The sequence below is a fragment of the Rhinatrema bivittatum genome, chromosome 8, assembly GCF_901001135.1.
Source record: "Rhinatrema bivittatum chromosome 8, aRhiBiv1.1, whole genome shotgun sequence".
NCBI classification, from domain to species: domain Eukaryota; kingdom Metazoa; phylum Chordata; class Amphibia; order Gymnophiona; family Rhinatrematidae; genus Rhinatrema; species Rhinatrema bivittatum.
Genome location: NC_042622.1, coordinates 16,059,061 through 16,080,984, shown reverse-complemented (window position 1 = coordinate 16,080,984; position 21,924 = coordinate 16,059,061).

Genomic DNA, 21,924 nt, shown 5'->3' with positions numbered 1-21,924 from the left:
ACTAACCGCAGCACCCTCAGGAGTTGCTAATAATTATAGTTTTCCATTTTTTTTAAAATGAACTTTGAAGCTATTTCTTCCCATTTGGTAACTTTGCGGCTTCAGTGTAAATTCTGTGGATGCGTTTTTTCCTTCAGGATTTCCACCAGTTTTTTTTAAAAGGCAAATATGCGTGCACTTTCCCTTTAGAAATGATCCCAGCTGTGTTACCTGAAACACCATTACGCCTGCTATTTGGTGTGCACATTTTGGGGGCTAAAAACGCACACAGGCTTTTGAAAATGCAAAAGTAGACGGGTAAATGCAAGACCCCCCCCTCCTGAAAGCGCAGGTAAGGTTAGGCGTCTGCAGGCAAGGCGCCCATTCTCTTATCCACACAACGCCGGGCAAAATCTGGAAAAGCGCGCTTCTGCGGGGAAAAGAGCTATCTCTGGAAAGGGCTCCCTCCCTGCCACCATTCTGAGACCAAGTACGGGTGTGAGCGTGTGTTTGCCTGCGGGGGAGGGGGGGGTGAGAAAGCACAGGAAAGGGGGGAATCTGACACCTAAACAAGAAGGAAGACTCTGCCCCATTTTTTTTTTTTTTTTAATTAAAAGCGAAGCAATCACAAAGCCAAATCTAAACCGAGCTTAATAAAGAATTGTGTAAAATGTGGTATTAGAAGTAGAAATAAGATTACAAGTGATATATTTGCAGTGAGGCCTTCTCCAGGCACTGAACACCGAGAGAACCAGCTGAACATGTTCGATTTTTATCCAGAGAAGGAAGAATTCCTTACAGCAACAAGGTCAATTTTAATCTTATTTTCTGTTTCATGCTGATACTTTATTACCTCTGGGTTACTTGTTTTTTCTTTTTTTTTTATCATTATTATTTCTTTACTTTTTCTGCTGATACAGGAGCAATATTGCAACCAGACTCCCCTCCCCCGAATTTAAAATTAACTGCAGTAAATAATTAGAACAGGTTCACGGGCTGGGGAGAGGAAGCTTGCTACGGGTCGGATGTTAACATGTGCAGACCAGGCACCGGATTAGCCACAGCGGAAGGGGGAAAAGTCCTTTAGCCACCAGAACAAGTCCAGGCCCGAGATAACTCCCCCCGTAGTATCAAGCTCCCAAGCCTGCCAGGGATGTGACGGGGAAGAAAGACATTTCTCAATAGGTTTTGCATCATTTCCCCTCCAAAATGACACCAAAAACCCAATGAAATGTAATCTTGTTGCTGAAATTCTAGCGGGCGCTAAATATAACTCACATTAAAAATGGCTTAATGCCTGCTAAAACAGAAATAAAAAAAACAACAAAACAAACCCCTGCTAAATAATTAAAAGTGAGTGAAAAATGAAATGGATGGAGGGGGTTTTTTTTTTCCATGTGCACCTCCTGGAGTCTGCCAGAGCCAGGGCACCAGCCAGGAGCGGGGACGGGCTCAGACAGAGGAATCCTCAGCAGTCTGCTTTTCCTGCTCTGCCGCATGAACCTGCCTCGGGGATGCTCGCTCGCTCGCTGTCTGTCTGGGAGAACTTGCTTAGCTTGCACATTCTTGCCAGGGATGTGCAGGCAAATAAGGTTCATTTCATTTTGTTTGTTCACTTCATTTATTTAGTTAGGGTTTTGTTTTTTTTAATGTTTATTGTGCTTCACTTCATCTAATAAAAGTAAACACCAAAGCAAAAAAAAAAAAAAAAATCCCAAAATAAAAGGAACCGTTCCCTGCTGAAAACTCCCAGTGCCACAGACTTAAAAAATATTGAAGTCTTGCTCCCAGCCTCATCCCCGGGCCTTTTTTTATCCTCTGACGCTGCTCAGATTCCTCTTAAGAACATAAGAACATGCCATACTGGGTCAGACCAAGGGTCCATCAAGCCCAGCATCCTGTTTCCAACAGTGGCCAATCCAGGTCACAAGAACCTGGCAAGTACCCAAAAACTAAGTCTATTCCATGCTACTGTTGCTAATAATAGCAGTGGTTATTTTCTAAGTCAACTTAATTAATAGCAGGTAATGGACTTCTCCTCCAAGAACTTATCCAATCCTTTTTTAAACACCGCTACACTAACTGCACTAACACATCCTCTAGCAACAAATTCTAGAGTTTAATTGTGCGTTGAGTGAAAAATAACTTTCTCTGATTAGTTTTAAATGTGCTACATGCTAACTTCATGGAGTGCCCCCTAGTCTTTCTACTATCTGAAAGAATAAATAACCGATTCACATCTACCCGTTCTAGACCTCTCATGATTTTAAACACCTCTATCATATCCCCCCTCAGCCGTCTCTTCTCCAAGCTGAAAAGTCCTAACCTCTTTAGTCTTTCCTCATAGGGGAGCTGTTCCATTCCCCTTATCATTTTGGTCGCCCTTCTCTGTACCTTCTCCATCGCAATTATATCTTTTTTGAGATGCGGCGACCAGAATTGTACACAGTATTCAAGGTGCGGTCTCACCATGGAGCGATACAGAGGCATTATGACATTTTCCGTTTTATTCACCATTCCCTTTCTAATAATTCCCAACACTCTGTTTGCTTTTTTGACTGCTGCCGCACCAGGCGTGAACAAAAGTACGCTGAATTTTATAAGATACGAGCGTAGCCACGCGAATCTTATAAAATCCGGGGTCGGCGCACGCAAGGGGTTTCACATTTGTGCAACCTGCGCGCACCGAGCCCAGCGCGTGCTGTCTGTTCCCTCTGAGGCCGCTCCGATTTCGGAGCGGCCTCGGAGGGAACTTTCCTTCGCCCTCCCTTCCCCTACCTAACCCACCCCCCGGCCCTATCTAAACCCCCCCCCCTACCTTTGTCGGCAAAGTTACGCCTGCTTTCAGCAGGCGTAACTTTGCGCGCACTGGCCGGCAGCCCCGCTCCGTGTTCCGGTCCCGGGGGCTGGTCCGGAGGCCTCGACCACGCCCCCGGGCCGGCGCCACGCCCCCGGGCCCGTCCCCGAAATGCTGCATCGTTTCGTGAATGCCCCCGACACGCCCCCTCCCCGCCCCTTTTCCAAAGCCCCGGGACTTATGCGCGTCCCGGGGTTTTACGCGCACCGGCGGCCTATGCAAAATAGGCACGCGAGGGCCCTGCGCGCGTAAATCCAGAAGGATTTTCGCGCGCAGGCCTTTTAAAATCTGCCCCCCAATGCATATCCTACTGAGAGTGAGAAAACGCAACAATAAGATTGATACCAATCCCTAACTACCAGTAAAATACCTCACCTCAGTCTTTCACCAAATACAGAATAAAAGACCACAAAATACTGTACAAACGCGGAGCCAAAAACTGGAATGGAAACCTCAAGAATCCCCTCTGCATGCAGTGCTAGAAACAGAAATACAAATCCTCCTACACTAAGCAACGTACAAAGAGAGAAGAAATGCACATTCCCCAAACTGACAAACCATGGCTCTTGCACCCTAACACTCGCCCATCACTCCCCTTCTATGCCTCCATCATCCTTCCCTTCTCTTATTTTCTCCCTATCATATCCTCACAAGCATATCCCTGCCCAGCATTCCCAACACCCTCTTCCCTGTGCTCGATCTCCCTACCCTCTTCCTCCCATTCCCTCCATGCCCAGCTACCCTAACCTCCTGTTTTGCACCCCTTCCTGCTGAGCAGCCCCCACATTCCCTCTCCCTTCCACCTCTCTCTCTCTGCCCAGCATCCCCAACCTCCTCTCCCACCCCCGACCCACCCTGCACAGGGGGAAGAGCTCAGCAGCAGCATCGCTCCCAGACTCAGCAGGGGAAGGTAAACCTTTGCAGGAGCTGGCAACCTCTCGCTCTGGTCTAAGAGAAGGGGGAAACAGCCTCCCACTGGGCCAGAAAGAAGAGAAGGGAGTGAGAAGGCCCAGTCTAAGAGAAGCTGACCAACTCCCATTCGGGCTAAGAAGGAGACAGCAATCTCCTGCTGTCCTAGGGCCTGGCCTCACGCCTGTTGAGAACCATTGACCTACCTCGATCATTGTAGATCTTGGACTGCCTTTTATCGCAGGCCCCTCATTACGGCACTAGGCCTGTGTGCGTGCAGACTAGAACATAAGAACATAAGAAATTGCCATGCTGGGACAGACCAAGGGTCCATCAAGCCCAGCATCCTGTTTCCAACAGAGGCCAAAAACCAGGCCACAAGAACCTGGCCAGGACAAGGGCTTTTTTCTTTATGACCCCCAGCAATGTGGAACAAGCTTCCTGTGCCGCTGAGAATGGAACAGGAGTTAAAAGGAATTCAGGAGGCAGGTAAAGACCCAGGTCATTTAGAGAAGCTTTTGGCTGTTGCGATATTTAAATTACCTTGTTTAAAATATGTTTTAATTTGAGTGCATGTTGGTGTATAGTTCTGTTCAATGATGTTTTTATGTAGGAATCCTTGTAATCTGCACTGAACAGAACCATTTTTTGGAAGAGGCGTAATAAATATAAGATTATGAAATAAATAAATAACTGTAGTAAAGTTCAGGCACTGCCCCTGCCCCCATCTCTCTAAAAAAAAAAAAAAAAAGGATTTGGCAGCAATTTTCAAACTTGCGTAGTGGACTAAGATTGCTCGTTGTGGGGGGAGGGTGCAGGCAGACCTGAGTGGGAGCTTTAATTTAAAAAAAGAAACAAAATGTTGTGATGCCGGTGCAGTCTCTTTTTGGTGGAGAGAGGGAGAACTCCAGCCCCTTCTTCTCTCGTTTATTTGTTCATTTCTTTACGTTTATTTGGTTTCAAATAAATGGAATAAACGGAGCTCCGTCGATGACCTCACCAGTTACAACGCATGATCATTTTAAAATATTTGTTCTCCATATAATATTTTAAGGTATAAACACACATTAAAAACGCTATTTAAATTTAAAACAAGTAATAAAGCATGTGGTTTATTGCAGTGCATTTCTTGAAGAACACAACGTGCTCTGGGAGATTTCTTTTTGCTGACTGATTGTACAGAATCTCCCCGCAGCTCAATGGGGGCATTGCCCTGGTGTTCAGCACCGTGCTCTGGACAGCTCCCGGCCCAGGCAGAAGCTCCCATCCGATCCTAATACCAAAGGTCTGGGATGGGATGCGAGGCTGACCGTGTCTGAGTGGCACAGCCGGGACAGGGCCTCTCTATCCTCCCTCTGCTCCTCGATGGACAGGGATGAGGATGACTCTCGTCACCTTAGGGTGGCGGCAGCTCTGGACAGCTCCCGGCCCAGGCAGAAGCTCACATCCGATCCTAATACCAAAGGTCTGGGATGGGATGGGAGGCGAGGCTGACCGTGTCTGAGTGGCACAGCCGGGACAGGGCCTCTCTATCCTCCCTCTGCTCCTCGATGAACAGGGATGAGAATGACTCTCGTCACCTTAGGGTGGCGGCAGCTCTGGACAGCTCCCGGCCCAGGCAGAAGCTCACATCCGATCCTAATACCAAAGGTCTGGGATGGGATGGGATGGGAGGCGAGGCTGACCGTGTCTGAGTAGCACAGCCGGGACAGGGCTTCTCTATCCTCCCTCTGCTCCTCGATGGACAGGGATGAGGATGACTCTCATCACCTTAGGGTGGCGGCAGCTCTGGACAGCTCCCGGCCCAGGCAGAAGCTCCCATCCGATCCTAATACCAAAGGTCTGGGATGGGATGGGAGGCGAGGCTGACCGTGTCTGAGTGGCACAGCCGGGACAGGGCCTCTCTATCCTCCCTCTGCTCCTCGATGGACAGGGATGAGGATGACTCTCGTCACCTTAGGGTGGCGGCAGCTCTGGACAGCTCCCGGCCCAGGCAGAAGCTCCCATCCGATCCTAATACCAAAGGTCTGGGATGGGATGGGATGGGAGGCGAGGCTGACCGTGTCTGAGTAGCACAGCCGGGACAGGGCTTCTCTATCCTCCCTCTGCTCCTCGATGGACAGGGATGAGGATGACTCTCGTCACCTTAGGGTGGCGGCAGCTCTGGACAGCTCCCGGCCCAGGCAGAAGCTCCCATCCGATCCTAATACCAAAGGTCTGGGATGGGATGGGAGGCGAGGCTGACCGTGTCTGAGTAGCACAGCCGGGACAGGGCTTCTCTATCCTCCCTCTGCTCCTCGATGGACAGGGATGAGGATGACTCTCGTCACCTTAGGGTGGCGGCAGCTCTGGACAGCTCCCAGCCCAGGCAGAAGCTCCCATCCGATCCTAATACCAAAGGTCTGGGATGGGATGGGAGGCGAGGCTGACCGTGTCTGAGTGGCACAGCCGGGACAGGGCTTCTCTATCCTCCCTCTGCTCCTCGATGGACAGGGATGAGGATGACTCTCGTCACCTTAGGGTGGCGGCAGCTCTGGACAGCTCCCGGCCCAGGCAGAAGCTCCCATCCGATCCTAATACCAAAGGTCTGGGATGGGATGGGATGGGAGGCGAGGCTGACCGTGTCTGAGTAGCACAGCCGGGACAGGGCTTCTCTATCCTCCCTCTGCTCCTCGATGGACAGGGATGAGGATGACTCTCGTCACCTTAGGGTGGCGGCAGCTCTGGACAGCTCCCGGCCCAGGCAGAAGCTCCCATCCGATCCTAATACCAAAGGTCTGGGATGGGATGGGAGGCGAGGCTGACCGTGTCTGAGTGGCACAGCCGGGACAGGGCCTCTATTTTTCCTCCTAATGCAAACATCCCACCCCCCCCACGCCCTGCTCCTCAACGGACAGGGATAAGGGATGACTCTCGTTGCCTTAGGGGGGCGGCAGCAGTGTCATTTCTGTATGCAAAATCGCTATTGTAACAGGGGATTATATTTCATAAAAAGCCATGGCCATGCAGTTCTCAGCTAGGACTATACCTTCTTGGAAGGGGCAGGCTGAGGGGGAAGGGGTGAAAGGGAAGTAGTGCCAGGGCCAGGCTGGCATGGTTGATATTGCTGCAAACATCCCAGCTACTTAAATTATAAACTCATAAGCTCCTAGCACCGAAGCATCTGAAATCTTTCTGTTCCTCTCTGCTATGTTTGTTGTACCTGTTAAGCCCTTGCACACAACGTGCAGGCTTTCTTTCTGCCAGATTCTGCTATAATTGGCCTCCAAGGAATTTGATTGCTGAGAAGAGATGAGTTTCTGTTGTTCGTGTGCTTTTGTAACGGATTTCCACGGTTGTGTGTAGGGTGCCCCCCACTTCCATCTGACTAACCTCCACAGCACGAAACCTACACTTTAAGTCTTCCCATACTATTTTGATATTTTACACTCAAATCTATGTATACATAACTCAACAACACCTAAGTGATTAGCCTGTGGAATCCATTTCACCCATAAGGGCTAATTGAAGGTTGAATCTTTTTTGCATTTCAAAAGCAGCCAGTGAGCTATTTGGCTTTACTCTCTTAGGGGGTCTGTCTATTAAGCCACATCAAAATTGGAATATTAACATCTGATTTTAATGTGCATGAAAACATTGGTGTTAACGCAGTATGTACAAACTAATGTATTCAGAAAGTGCAGAAGCTGACATGTTAATCCTGGAGTTAATGCAAAGAATTAACAACACATAAAAACATAAGAATTGCCATACTGACTTAGACCAAGGGTCCATCAAGCCCGGTATCCTGTTTCCAACAGTGGCTGATCCAGGAAGCAAACACCTGGCAAGATCCCAAACAATAGACGAATCCCATGCAGCTAATGTCTAGAGATAAGTAATGGTTATCTCCAAGTCTACCTGGTTAATAACAGTTTTATGGACTTCTCCAGGAATTTGTTCAAACCTTTTAAAAAACTTAACTATGCTGTCTTTACCACATCCTCTGGCAATGAATTCCACAGCTTACTTGCGCATTCAGTGAAAAAGAATTTTCTTCAATTGTTTTAAATGTGCTACTTACTAACTTCATGGAGTGTCACCTAGTCTTTGTATTCTTAAAAAATAAATACCCAATTCACATTTACCTGTTCTATCCCACTCATAATTTTATAGACTTCTATCATATCCCCCTCTGCCGTCTCTTCTCCAGGCTGAACAACCCTAACCTCTTTAGCCTTTCCTCATAGGGAGCCGTTCCATCCCCTTTATCATTTTGGTCACCCTTCTCTATATCCTTTCCAATTCAACTATATATTTTTTTTAGATGCGGCGACCAGCACTGTACCAGTACTACAGGTGCAGCCTCAACTGGAATGATACAGAGGCATTATGACATTCTCAGTTTTATTCTCCATTCCCTTCCTAATAATTCCTAACTTTGTTTGCTTTTTTGACCACCACAGCACATTGAGACAAGGATTTCAATGTATCATCCACTATGATGTCCAGATCCTTTTCTTGGGCAGTAACACCTAATATGGAACCTAACATCGTGTAACTACAGGGTAGGTTACTTTTCCCCATGTGCATCACTTTGCACTTGTCCACATTACATTTCATTTGACATTTAAATGAGCCCGTCTCGCAAGGTCCTCGCTTGTGATTTTAAAAATATGGAATAATTTTGTGTTGTCTACAAATCTGATCATCAAACTCATTGTTCTTCTTTCCAGATCATTTATAAATATATTTAAAAGCACCATTCCCAGTACAGATCCCTGAGGCATGCAACTGTTTAATTTTTTTCTGCTGTGAAAACAGACCATTTAGTATTACTCTCTATTTCCTGTCTTTTAACCAGTTTGCAATTCACAATAAGGCATTGCCTCCTATCCAGTGACCTTTTAATTTTATCAAGAATCTCTCATGGGGCACTTTGCCAAATGCCTTCTGAAAATCCAAGTACACGGTATCTATCATCTCACCATTATCCACATGTTTATTAACCCCTTCAAAAAAATGCATCAGATTGGTAAGGTAAGACTTTCCTTGTGTAAATCCATGCTGGCTGTGTCCTATTAAAACATGTCTTCCTATATGTTTTGTGTTTTTGTTCTTTAGAATAGTTTCTATGATTTTTCCTGGCACTGAAGTCAGACGCAATGATCTATAGTTTCCTGGACCATTCTTATAGATTGAATTAAAGAAATGTTACGCTCCGTGGCCATAGCCGCCATTGCTCACCTCCCTTTTTACAACTTTGGCTCTGTTGGGCGAACTCACGGCCTGTGGCCCACCTCCTGGGGTCACCCTCTACGTCTCCACCTCTACGTCTGCTGTATCCCATCCTGCAGCCGAGGCTCCGCCTCCCGAAGGTGAGGCCCAGTGGGGCTCCTCCCCCTGGGTGGTCCCACCTCTCACCTCAGCTAAAGGGTCCACTCATGTACTTATCCTAACAAGAAAGTAGTGAACCAATAGAGAAATAAGGTTTTCAGAGAATGGCCAATCAAAGAGCGACTTAGTGGGCCAATCTGAACTAGAGTTAAGGTCATGTGTTGGATCTCCACCAATAGGATTACAAGTGGAGTTCTGCCACAGGAAACACAGCATGAAAAATGGATACAAGTACGGTAAATAAAATAAAGGAAATAAAAGGAGCAATCTTACAGTGTATCAGAAATAAGCAGATCACTTGATTTCTTGATTGAGACCTTTGGGTGTTAAGGATCCCAGCTCAAACATCTGGCACTGTTCGCATTATATTAGAGAAAGGATGAAAAATCACCACTGCGGGAGCACCGGGTGACTTACCTCAATAACAAAAAAAATCTCAGATTGGTAACAAGATGGCATTTCTCCAACCAATGAGCAACTAGAGGAGCGTGGCTCTTTGAGAGGCAATTATAGCAACAATGTTCAAAAATTCTAGTTTTACCTACATACCAGCAAGGACAAGAGCAGCTTATCACATAATCAACTTCAAAAGAGGTACAATACTCCTCCTCCTCTTCATCACTGGGTCCTAACAGATGAGCATTTTGTCCCTTATCAGATTTGGCCAGGTTATGAAGCATGCAGCAGGCTAGAAAGCTGTCTTGGACCTGTTTTGGGTTGTACAGAAGACACCCTCCTGATCTATTCAGGCCGCAGAAATGTGTTTTGAGCAGACCCAAGGTTCTCTCAATGACTACCCTGGTCTTCCAGTGGCCATGTTGTAGCAGACATCTGCTGCAATCTATGGGTGTGCCAGTGGGATCGTGGACCTCGTTTTGAATGGATATCCTCTATTCCCAGTAGGGGAGAAGGCAGAGAAGACCAGAGTGAGATAGCCCAAGCTAATAGGCACAAGACTGTTCCTGCTAAAGGCTGTGGCACCCCTTTTGGGCATAAGCAGTAAGACCACCTAGAGATAAAGGCAGAGCCGGTGCTAGCCTTTTTGCTGCCCTGTGTGAACAATTACTGTGCTGCCCACCACTGATTCATTCAGTCTCTATCCCAGGCCCATCAAATAAAGCCCAGCTCTCCTGCAATATAAGAACATAAGAAATTGCCGTGCTGGGTCAGTCCAAGGGTCCATCAAGCCCAGCATCCTGTTTCCAACAGAGGCCAATCCAGGCCATAAGAACCTGGCAAGTACCCAAAAACTAAGAAGATCCCATGCTACTGATGCAATTAATAGCAGTGGCTATTCCCTCAGTAAACTTGATTAACAGCCGTTCATGGACTTCTCCTCCAAGATCTTATCCAAACCTTTTTTGAACCCAGCTACACTAACTACACTATATTTTTAAAAACTGACACGCCCCCCCCCCTCCCCAAACCCATAGATAGGGAAGGGTATTAGGTACCTTAAGCAAACCTTACAGCCTTGCACATACGCCACCCCACACATTCCACAACTTCTACAGACACACACCATTAAATTATGCATTTATAACAGATTTTACATGAAAAATGAACATTCAAAAGTACAGTCTTCCGAGGCAAAAAATAACACAACATGAATATTATATTTACATGGACTCCCTGTGGTGCCAACCAGAAAACTCTGCAAAAAAAGACACTTGGAGCTCCTTTGGAATTAGACTTTTTGTAAAGCATGCTAGGTGTGGGCTTGGCGCTCTGAAAGACATGAATAAACGGAATTACCCTTAAAATTGTGATGCAACCCAACCAGGGACGGAAAAAGCCTGGACATGGTAAGAGAAATCCAAGCAGTACCCATGGTAAACAGCAGAGGGCGTGGAAGATAGGGAGGACTACAACTCCCAGGTTTTTAGAGCCACCACCTGACCTGTGGGCTGTGCCAGAGCTGGAACAGGTGTCGGAACAAGGGGTAATGATTCTGACACAACTGAATCAATGGAAATAGAAGAGGAGGGCGTGCCGGCCTGGTGGCAGTGGCAAGAAAAATCGAACTCCTCAGAGCAAGAGGAGGATGAGATGGAGGTAGACTCGCAGACGGAGAGATCCTCCAGTTCTCCTATGGATACAGAGTGAGTAACCAGAATGGGGGATGGTAAGGGAACGTTAGTTTAAAAGAATGTTTTGGGCTTATACTGTGAAACTAGTTGAACACTAGCTGTTTGGCGTGGGAAGGCCCTAACAGTTGCACAACAGGAGGGGAGTTGGGGAGTGTTGTGTTTTCCCCCAAGTGGGAGTGGTAGTGGCTGGCTAGAGAGAGCACAGTGCTTGTGACCATTGTTCTTGGGAACTGCTGGATATTAATGTGAGGATAAAGGAGCAGCACTGTTGGAACTGCATTACAAACTGTTTTATAAAACTTGGGAGTGAAGGAGCTGTGCCCTCTGCTATCACTAAGAGAACCCTCAAGCCCAGATAGGGTGGTGCAGGTCAGAGCCAAGGACTAGGAAGCTTTGCTGACTGCAGACCGGCCTAGAGAAAGAGGAGTGACTTACGGGAGAGGCGTCTGGAGACCGGGAGGAGCGGCAGATTGGTGGAACGCCGGCAGAGAGCCTTTACACAATATAGTAAACCTCCCATACCAAAACAACCCTCACAACCTTATCTATGAAAAGGCAACACTGCACATACTGCACCAGGCCCCAGAACACAAATAAAACTCTGATTAGGAAACCAGGCTGCTATAGATCCCTACACAGAAATTACATGCCAAGAAAATACCTCACCTCAGTCACATATGCAGAACACAGAGAGACCCTGACCAAATACAGAATAAAGAGATCAGAAAGTATAAACAGAAATGTGCTAAATCCACAGAAATGAACTGGAACCCACAACAAGCCAGACTCTACATGCAGAGCAACAATGGAAAACAGAAACATTACCATTCTTCATAAACGTTAAATAATAAACTGGAGAGCTGCTGATGTCATCAGAAGGGGCCGAGGCTGAGCTCCCTCCATAGGCCCTTTAAATATGAGAGTCTTGTGTGCATGCGTGCTCAGAGGACCTTGAGGAAAAAGCCGCGCTGCTTTGGCAGTGCCTGACGGTCGATGGCATTCCTGTCATGGAGAATGGCGGCACCGGGGTTGAGTGAGGGCAGTCACGGTGCTGATCCGCAGCCGGGCAAGCGTAACTAATTAGGGTATTTGCCACTATCTAACCAGATGAATCTTGAAAGCAGCGCTCATCCCGCTAAACTTCGACTTATCCAGCTAATCAGAGGCACATATCTGGCCAAGTTCTGACTTATCCAGCTAAGTAGCAGCAAAGCCACTATTTAGCAGGATAAGTCTTAAAAGCGGTACTTATGCAGTCTATCTTTTAAGTAAGCTAGATGAATAAATCTCAGATAAAGCTAGTTATTCAGATAAGCAGTGCTGTTAGGACTTATTCAGCTAGATTTATCAAAATGCTATAAATATAGCAAAAATAGCACCCGTGATAAAAATGTATCACACCTGCTGTCCGTGCATGTATGTTGCAGGGTACATGTATGCATACGGGCGGATTTTAAAAGCCCTGCTCGCGTAAATCCGCCCGGATTTACGCGAGCAGGGCCTTGCGCGCCGGCGCGCCTATTTTCCATAGGCCGCCGGCGCGCGCAGAACCCCGGGACGCGCGTAGGTCTCGGGGTTTTTGGAAGGGGGCGTGTCAGGGGCGGGGCCGAACGACGCTGCATTTTGGGGGCGGGGCACAGGCCTTCGGACCAGCCCCCGGGTTGGAGCACGGCGTGCCAGCAGTCCGCTGGCGCACGTAGATTTACATCTGCTTCTCGCAGGCGTAAATCTACGGACAAAGGTAAGGGGGGGTTAGATAGGGCCGGGGGGTGGGTTAGGTAGAGGAAGGGAGGGGAAGGTGAGGGGAGGGCGAAAGAGAGTTCCCTCTGAGACCGCTCCGTACGCACGTATCTTATAAAATCCAGCGTACTTTTGTTTGCGCCTGGTGCGCAAACAAAAGTACGCGAACGCGCTTTTTTAAAAAATCTACCCCATATTGTATAACTTGCATATATTATATACATGCAGGTTATAAAATAAATATGCTAGTAGATTTTCCCTCACCCATATACATACTACATGGGAGGTGCGCACAGGTGTGTGAAAGTTATCCACCCTGGGAGCAAAGATTCAAAGAAAAATAAAACAAATGCCACTGTATATGATCACTAAGACACTGAATTTTACATTATAGAAGGTCCTGGTTTGGTCACAGCTATCACATGGGGCCCAGTATTCAAAGATGTCCAGCTGTTTAAGGGCCTGATTTACTAAAGTTTTTCACCCATTCTGCATCTATGGGAAACATGCTTAGTAAATGACCTGCAAATTTAGCTGGATATAACTTATCTGGCCATGCCACTGAATATATCCAGATAGGTTCTAGTCAGCTGGATAAGTTCTAACTCTAGATCTGCTATCGAGCAGATGTAACTTACTTGGTTAACTCAACTGGCTATGTCTACATATCCACACTTATCTGGCTAAGTTAACCAGATAAGTAGCTCTACCCCAGCCCGCCCTCACGTTATCTAGCTAAGTGGTGACCGCTTATCACAATCGGATATTCAGCAGCCGCCACTTAGTCACTATTTATCCGGCTAAGTAGCACTGAATAATGGCCTCCTGATATATTATTATATTCTGCATATATTACAAAACAATATTCCAGAACTGGAAAAAGTGCCACAAAGGGCCAATGAAATAATCAAAGAGAGGGAGGCATTAAGCTGTGAGACGATGGTGCCAGAAATGAGATTAATTTCCACAGCAGAATGAGCAGATCCTGATACAGAGGTAGCAGGCTGTAAGCAGAAGAGCACATCACACGAGGAGCTCTGGAAAAATGCAGTTTAATGGCTGCCTGCGTGAGAACCCCATGCTTCTAACTATGGAACGAGCTGCTCACAAAAGCGTCACTTCTCGCCACGCTGCGCTGAAGCTTAGCAGGGATGAATTCTGGGACGTTAACTTCATCAGCAGGTGCGCACGGAGCTTGGGCTAACTGAAGAGCAAAAAAACCAGCAGTGCCCTGAGGGTCGTGGGCTCCCGGGAATCCCTCAGACAGCCCCAATTCAGAGTGTAGCAGCGTTTCCCTGCCCCGTCGTGGAGGCCCACTTCACCAGTAGGGTTTTCAGGGTATCCGTAATGAATATGCAAGAGATAACGTTGCACATGTCGGACAGGTGGTGTATGCAAAAGTATCTGCTGCATATTCGTTTCGGTAATCACGAAAACCTGACTGGATGGGCGGGCCCTCCAGGAGAGGGCTGGGAAAGGCTGTTATTCAGGAACCACGGACTTAGGATGACCAGAGAGCTAACCTGAGCTGTGGGCCTGTTCTTAGACTGGAACTACAGGTCCGCACGTGCCATGGGCCCGGGGAGGCGGGGTAGAAGAGACTGGCTCGGCCAGGCCCTGCTGACATGAAGCCATTTGGTCACCGCTCATTAATTTTAGCCGCCAGGGCCCTGCTTTCAGCCGACAATATTATTTTTTTTCCGTGTTGAACATTCCAGCACCTATGGAGCTCAACAGAAAATAACAGAGTGCAAGAGATGTGAATCATTTCCAAACTATCTCCGGGGCTGGTTTTTCTCATTTTATTTTTCAAATGGAGGGGGAGGGAGACACCGTTGATTCCTCCCCTGCTAGGAAATGGACAGGCTAAAGGTACAGCACGGATTACCCGGTGACTGTTTGCCAGATGAGGTGGCAGAAGTGATCAATAAGGAATGGAATTGCTTGTTTCACGTTTGAGGGTTTTTTTTTTTTTTTTCCCCTGCACATCAGCCTGCTGAGAGAATCTGATAACACAACCAGAAGGCAGGTCAGGAAGGGCAAAAAAAAAAAAGCAACTGAATGGGGACGCAGGGCACACACACACACAATGTATAGGGGAATAAGCTATGCATTGCTTTATTCTTCTCAGGCAATGCCATCTCTGCTCTATCTGATTTCAGCAAAACAGATTTCAGAGCTGGCGTTTTGTTTACCCAGGTCCAACAGCAGGTGTTTATCACCATTAACTGAGTAAGGTTTCCTTGGCCTGAAGACAAAGCAGTTAAATCTGAATGCCTGCTTCCAGCGGCAGGCATCCTGCACCGCTGCCCCCACGAAACTGCTAATGTTCTGTGACCTGAAAAAACCCCCCTCTCATCAGATGTGTGCAGACTTAATGACGGCGTGCGACTCTGCGCAGGGCTAAATGCATCCAAGATGCCCCCTCGCACATCAATTATACAGGAGAAGTTGCTGAAAACCCTGCTATAAAATAGTAGCATGTTTTAAGTCAGCGTTAATGGAATATCATTAAACAGAGAGCCTGTTTCCTGGAGTTACTGCATCTCATATAGTCGGGCGAGCGCCAGGATATTCAAATTAATTCCATACACAACAGACCCAAATGTTTCAAGATTTATTTTTATTTTGTGGCTGCCGTACTTAAAATAGGCAGCGGTATGATTTTCATGGGACCAGAAATAGGTCTTGTGGTGTTCCTTGTGTGTGTGTGTGGGATTGGGGGGGCGGATTTGTCTCTTGCTTTTGCCCTACCCAAGGCTTCTCTGAGTTCACCTCTTCAGTCCATTGCTCCCCCCTCATAATGCAAAATCCAATGAGGTCAATCCATTGCAAAGGAATGTTAAGATTGTCTAAAACAGATCGGGCAACCCCAGGTCCTTTCCCAAGAACACTGCTAGAGAGCTGCCGATTTATTCACTTTATAAAACCAAACGTTAATAACAATACACACAAACAAAGTACATTCTGATCGTAACCGTTCAATTTTCCTCAGCATCCCCCTCCCAGATAGATGAAACAATCCAGACAAACACAGACGAGAGAGACTATCTACAGAGTTGCCCTCTCCCAAGATAAATATATCAGGAGCTAAATCGTAAACACAGCTCACAGAGATGTCGGCCTGTCCGGTAGGGGGAACCTAGCCCACAGGGAAGGATTCAGCTGAGCAACGAAAGGTCCCCATGTGCTAGGAAATCTCTTGGTCCCCCTTACTCAGGTTTTAACAGCTAATAATAAGAGATCCAGCATTTCTGCATCCCAAAAAGAACAGGTCGGAGCGTCCCCCACAACCCGTCCAGCTAGGACACATCTCCTCGCTACGCAGAGTCCTTTCATCAGTAACAACATCTCTCAATCAGTGCCCAAGGCCTCATCCAAAATACAAAGAGACGCTTGGCCTGGAACGGTTAATTGCACTTTATCAAGAAAAACCGTCCTAACCCGTGCCCAAAATTGTCATATGGGGGCAGAGTCCCAGAGGCCCTGCTGTAACGTGGCTGTGGATTCTGAGCACCTTCCACAGCTTGGACTCTCCATGAGCTTCATCCTAAACGCTCCCTGAGGAGTTATGATAATTCTGTGGAGAATTTGCATATGTTGTTCTCTAATCAGTATGGAAAGTACACTTATTGCTTAGCATAACCAAGCTCTCACAGAGGTCGTCCTCCTCTACGTCCGCCTCAGGATCCTGACTCCAAACCACAGCTAGTGTGGTATTGAGTAATAGAGTGCAAGTGCTTATTATACAGCCCCGCTAAAGAATGTTTCCCCCCACAATGAAGGCCAAGTAACCTCTGAAAAGGGCCCATAGCAGGGGATAAAGAATCTGCTTAAGCACTGCAAGCATCAAACTACGAAGATGTAAGTAAGACAAAAAAATCTTTCACTTGAAAATGAAACTTATATTGGCAGTATTGAAAGGAAAATATCTGTTAGTCTGATAATCAATGAAGGCATGAAACTTATCCCAACCCACCCGTGATACATTTATAAACAAGGAGCTGCCATCTCCCACAGGGAACCGCAGGTTCCCACAGATTCAGGACAATACAGAACGGCACTGTTAGCCTCCGTTTGGCGCGCGTTTTTGACGCGCTATTATTACCCCTTATACAGTAAGGGTTAATAGCGGGTGGAAAACGCGCGGCCAACCCCCCTCGAAACTAATAGCGCGCATGATATGCAAATGCATATTGATGAGCCTATTAGTCACCCGCAATACAGAAAGTATAATGTGTGGCCAAGCCGCATATTTTACTCTCAGAAATTAACTCCTGCTGGGGCTCAGGAGAGGATTTCCTTCTTACCTGCAAAGGACTTTGAGTTCCAGTTTCCTCATTGCTGCTCTCTCGCCACAGCTGGGGCTCCCGGGGGTGGATTCCCCGCCCTGTTGGAGCTGTCGCGCACCTCCGAAGTCATCGGGGAGGAGCAGGAAGGGCTTTAAATCGGCCCCTCCAGCGGCGCGCAGCCGCCGGCGGCGTGTGCCTAAGCCGCGTGTGGCTTTGTCTGAAATTGAAGAAATCTTATGGACTTTGGTGTTATCAGCAACGATTCTGAAGATTATTTCAACAAGGTACTGATTTCCTTTTCATATCTGAAATTTGAAATTCTCCATAGCCCCAAAGAGCTATAATTGTTTGACAGAGTTGGTAGTAGAGAAACGTCCTTATTCTTTACCTTAATAATTTCACATATATTCTGTGGAGGGGGTTGACTTTCGAGGCATGCCCCATACTAAAAGGAAGGCCAGGATCAGGGAAAATGTGACATCTACCCCTGATCCGGTGACATCACAGCCGAGAATATCTACGTTCTTTGCACCTGCATTGGGTACAAATCCGGAGGAAAAGGCCGCAGCAGTGTCTGATTTGGAGCGGGAGTCAGCACTGCAGGCCGAAACAATATCGCTTAGCCCCGGAGCTCCTAACACTCCCTCACCACCTACACAATTGAATTTGGGACATCGTGACTCCTTATTAGGGGCTGATAGTCCCGAAAAATTAATACCATCAGAATTGGTTGTAGGAATGAGTGGAGAGCAATCTGTGTGTGTGTGGGGGGGGGGGAGCCCAAGCAGGAGCTGAATATAATTCTTCCTTCTGAAATGCCTGAGATGACCATGGGGTCATTCTGGACAGCAATAAAGTCTCTTGAGAAAGTGATTGTGAACCTATCCCAAAACATTACTATTACACAGCAGAGTTTCTCTAATCTGGAGAATTCGGTAACCCTGAATAAAACAAGTATAATAACAACTGAAAAACCTCTAGAACAAGTTGAGGCATTTCAACAAAAATTTGTTAAAACAGAATTGATAAATGATAAAAAAAAAAATGGAATATTTGGAAAATATCAGGGTTCTGCATTTTCCAATGATTAGGTTAACGTCTGCTAAGGAAATGTTTAATAGATATTTAATCAGTGTTTTGAAGATGTAAGAACAAAATTTGCCAGTAATTTCAAAAATGTATTGTTTACCTGTAAAAACTGCATCGGGTAATGTTGTTGAACAAGGAGCAATAAATGATTCAGTTGATGTCTCTGAAGTTTTAGAGAGATCACTTGATACTGAAATCAAATCAAGGGCCACGCTTTTAGTGTCCTTTGTTTTCACAACTGATAGGGATGCAGTTCTAAGATTGTTCTTGAAACAACGATTACAATTATTTTTAGGTCAAAAGATTTGGATATATCCAGATCTGTCTGGACAGAAGGAAAAGTTTTTTTGACTCTTAGACCTGATGTAAGAAGCAATTGTTGCAAGATGTTTTTTATGAAGTGACTCAGCTCCAGACGTTCTTGAGCTCTCACGCCCCAAGTAGCACAGAATAATGGTTAGAAGCAAGTATTGTGGTATTACTCAGTGTAACTCTGTTGCAGTTTGAATTAGGGGTATAATTCTATACCTTTTGGTTTAACCGCTTAATTTTCTTTACATTAGCTCGTGTATTTCTTATAATAAGGACAGGTAAAAATATATATTAGGAAGCACTATACTTTGGAGTTTAGTTTTTACTTTAATTACCTGTATTCAATTTATAATGCAATGTTATAAAATTTTGAAAATTGAATAAAAAGAAAATTAAAAAAAAAAAAAAAAGAAATTAACTCCTGCCAAAGGCAGGAGCTAATTTCAGACAGCACCGGGCAAGTGTACAGAAAAGCAGAAAAAAACTGCTTTTCTGTACACCCTCCGACTTAATATCATAGCGATATTAAGTCAGAGGCTACAAAAATTTAAAAAAAAAAAAATCTGCCTGCTGCCCGCGGGTTAGAAAACGGATGCTCAATTTTGCTGGCGTCCGTGTTCCGAACCCGTGGCTGTCAGTGGGTTCGACAATGGATGCCAGTAAAATTAAGTGTTGGCTGTCAGACCTGCTGGCAGCTGCCACTCCTGTCAATAAGGAGGCGCTAGGGACGCGCTAGTGTCCCTAGCGCCTCCTTATTAGTGCGGGCCCTAATTTAAATACAGAATTGCACGCCCAGGAGAGGTGCCTGGGCGCGCGTTGGAAAAGCGGGCGCTCGCCTTGGAGTGCTGGCTCTCCCACGGACTTTACTGTATGGCCCTGATTGGCAGCCAGGGAGAAGCCTTCCATGGCAGAGAAAGCATCTTTCGCAGTATATGACAACCATATTGCATATGGTCGCAGTTACTGCCCTTAAGAGAAACATGGGGGTAACTTGCATGGAGCGGCAGTTACTGCCCTTAACAGAAACATGAGGGTAAGCTGCATGGAGCGGCAGTTACTACCCTTAAGAGAAACATGGGGGTAACCTGCACGGAGCGGCAGTTACTGCCCTTAACAGAAACATGGGGGTAACTTGCATGGAGCGGCAGTTACTGCCCTTAACAGAAACATGGGGGTAACTTGCATGGAGCGGCAGTTACTGCCCTTAACAGAAACATGGGGGTAACTTGCATGGAGCGGCAGTTACTGCCCTTAAGAGAAACATGGGGGTAAGCTGCACGGAGCGGCAGTTACTACCCTTAAGAGAAACATGAGGGTAAGCTGCATGGAGTGGCAGTTACTACCCTTAAGAGAAACATGGGGGTAACCTGCACGGAGCGGCAGTTACTACCCTTAAGAGAAACATGGGGGTAACCTACATGGAGCGGCAGTTACTACCCTTAAGAGAAACATGGGGGGAACCTGCACGGAGCGGCAGTTACTACCTTGGGAAGCTTGCTGGGCAGACTAGATGGACCATTTTGGTCTTTTTCTGCCGTCATTACTATGTTATGTTACTATATTGAATAAGCATATTAGTAGCAATGGAATCAGCCACATCTTCGGCACTGGCATGGAGCAGAAAACTTTAAACTGTATAGACGGACAAGGGCAGCTTCCATGCAAATATCTGCAAATAACTCTTTTCCCAACAGCCAGTCCCCCATAACCCATAGGGCGCACGCCAAATTGTAATAACGAACATTGGGGGAACCCCCACCCACCCTGTGATTTGGGCATCATTTCAGACCTGCCGATTTTTACTTAAGATAGAGATTCCCTTTAGTCAGCCCCAGGGCCAAAAAACTGCTGGAGACTGCAGCAAAATGCAGAATGCACTGGAGACCGAAAGAGTGAGCCGGTGCCTCGTGAACAGAAACTTACGTTGATAGAGTAACAATTGCCCAGTTAATGCTTCTGGAAGCTAAAGTAAGATAAAAAGTATTAACAGTGTTCTTTTATATAAAAAGTAATCATGAAAGAAAGCCAGAAAATAAATCTTCCCTACTCTGGCAGTATTCAGCATTAGACAGTGGACATTTAAAAGGTACTTCTGATATCTCTGCACGCTGGAAAGCAATTTAAAAGTTTTCAAGGGGGCAAATGGCACATCCAGCATTGCAGACATCAGTAAGCCAGGCTGAGTGTGGAAGGTATTAGACCATACATCACCAGTTTGTCAAGATTAAGAAAGGGGAAAAAAAAATCATAATAATAAACTTACCAAAAACTGAATTTGCTGAGGCCGCTGCATGATTAAAAGCCCAGAAACAAAAGAGAGGTGAAGCCCGGCAGCTGCAGAAGCCCTGATAAGAAGTCGGTGGCAATGAGAGTTGAGGGAGCGCTTCCTCCATTATCTGAACAGCATTGCAGACTCCTGCGAAATCCCAAGACAGCATGCAGGGGAATCTTGGACGTGCAGAAGCTTCCTCTCTCGGCTTTATTGTGACATCAAAGTCAAATAGAAGTAGTTTGTTCAGTTTTAGTCACCGAGTGCACGCAAGAACAAAGCAATTTAGTGCATTTTCACATTTCCCAAGGAGTTCATCCGGCCTTATGAATTTACTGAGAACTTTGATCAAGAGAGGCCTTTGTCTGTGTCCTCAGTGCGGCCCATAAGAAGAAGTAGCTCACAAACTGGTTCCTCGCGTTTTGTCAGGTTAAAAGCCGTAGGGACCCTCCAACTCTCGTCAGTGTTTCCGTATTTGTGGGCACGCTCATCTTCCCAGCCTGCGCGATCTCACCCTTCCGTGGGGAGTCAGCACATAGCTGCAGTGGGGGGACCTAAAGTATTTGGCACCCGGGGTGGATACTTCCTTTGGCACCCACCCAGTGATCTCCGGGTCCCCTCTCCCTCACACAGGCTCTCTCTCTTGCTCACACTTTCACACAGCCCTGCACACAGCTCCCTCCCTCTCTCACACTCAAACATGCACCCTAACTCCATACACACACACAAACATACTCTAACACACACACACACACACACACACACAGAGACTCTCTCACTTCAGAAGCCCAGCAGCAGCCTCCTCCTTCAGCCCCCGCGACAGACGGGGACGCTTCCTTTTTCTTGAGGCGGCACGGGGGAGCTGGTGCGGCTCTACTTCCTGCACCTGCGGTGGGGAGGGTGAGGGGCAGCGCTGTTGCTCTTCCTCCTGCTTCAGGCCGCGACTGCAGGACCTTTCCTTCTTCCAGCCCCTGAGGACCCCACCACTTCCTCTTCCAGGCCACGGGGGGG